Here is a 1876-nt window from a genome sequence, read left to right on the forward strand (position 1 = left end):
GGGTGGGCGGAGAAAAGGAGGGGGAGATTTAACCACAATTGCAGGAGTGACTGTCTCTCTGAGAGCAGTGACTTGGGCCAGAGCTGGAGAACAATAAGACTGTACGGCTCAAAGAGAGGRGGTTGTATCCACATTCCTCTCAGAGGCCACCTGAGCATTGCAGATTGAGCAGTCAGAATCAAACCATCCAGAAACAGAAAGCACTTAAAAAAATCATCCTATGTGATTTGTCCAAGATCATGCAACACAATCCACAGAACTCAGGGTCTTAAGCCTGAGGATGTGCTTGGGGGAACATCACAATGGGGTCAAAACTCCTCTGCCACATTGTGAAAGGGAGAGGAGACACACCTAGAGTTCTGGTCTGAAGTGGGGAGGAATGGCCAGAGCCATTTATTTTGACAGAATCATTGCCTAAAACATTTTCTGCAGACCTTATTTACACTGTGAAGTTTTGAACATCAGTTTCACCCAGAGGAAAAAGAAGATATTTATATTTAATGGCCAACATTTAGGCTCCTTTAAAATGAGCTGAGAGGTTGCAGTTGGAACAGAAAGAAAACCCTAACTGCCCTGGCACAAAGCAGCACTCCTGCCATTGCAGGGAAGCTGGCATCTAATGAGACTGAGGTTTTGGGTTCAACTCAGCCCAGATTGCACCCCAGCACCAATATGCCAATCTGTGGATGGCATCAAGGCAGTTCCCAGGAAGCCCTGTGGATTTGAAGGAATTCCCATTTGTGTGCCCTGGGAAGATGGATGAGGAGAGGGAGAAGGAGAGAGAATGAGAAAAAAAAAAACAAAAACCCTGTGTAAAGATAGATCGACACATTTCCAGATTTTCAGGACATCTGTCAGCAAGCCCCAGAGTGTATGGCAGCTAATCCCTTTGCAGATTTTCTTTTAACTGTTGCTTGACAGAAGAGGATGCCAATTTTTTTCATAAATGTACCCACATCTGATGTTGCTCTCTGCCTGAGGTTATGATCTATCTGCGAGGAAAAACATTTATACTACCACCTTGGGAGACCACATTAGGGAAGCATCTCTCTGAGAAACACATAGCAGCTTCAAGCTGTGGAGAATGTGCAGAGTGAAGGATGCTTCCTGAAGATGAAGAAGGGCAAGGTGTCTACCTGACTGGATACCTGCAGTGCTCCTGCCTTCTCCAGCTTCTGCCTTCTCCTTCTAGCCAGGTGCTGGATCCCTCCCAGGCTGGAGGGCTGATRCTGCCCAGCTGGGCTGATGGTCAGTTCTGGCTTCCAATCCCTGCTGCACGAGTCTTCTCACATGTCCCCTCTAGACACAGCTGGAGCATTAGTGCAGCTTGGTGAGCAAAGCTCCACTTGTTCCTGATTTAACTCAAATGCTGTGTTCTGCAGCATTCAGCTGTTGCACTGTTCATCTCAGGACAGGCAGAAAGCAATCCAAAAGGCTGTTCTTCAGTGCTGCAGTGGGAAAACCTCTTGATCCTGGCATGGGCACACACAAATTACAGGGGCAGAGCCCTTCAGGGCCAAGAAGACTGGGCTCATTGAGCACACATGACAGAGGCAAGGCCCCAGGTACTCCTTGGCAAGCTGCTGTAAGCTCTGCTCCTTGGCCAGCCAGACCTGCAGCTGCTGCTGGGACCTTCCAAGCTTCTGTAGGCTCTGCCCAAAGTACATGCAGGAATGAACACACTGCTTTGCTGCTTTCTAATCCTACCTGCCAAAATCAAGCTCAAAGTCTCAGTTTTGTGCTGTTTTGCCAGTTAATTCAGACCTCCCTACGCTTAGAGTGAGTGCCAGAATAAGGCACGTGAATTAAAGGTTGACTCGAAACCTCATGATCCCTGATGGAGCAAGGGTTTATCTTTGTTTTAATTCCACCCTGG

The sequence above is a fragment of the Malurus melanocephalus genome, unplaced genomic scaffold, assembly GCF_030028575.1.
Source record: "Malurus melanocephalus ecotype Western Australia unplaced genomic scaffold, MMel_1.1 scaffold_21, whole genome shotgun sequence".
Classification (NCBI taxonomy): domain Eukaryota; kingdom Metazoa; phylum Chordata; class Aves; order Passeriformes; family Maluridae; genus Malurus; species Malurus melanocephalus.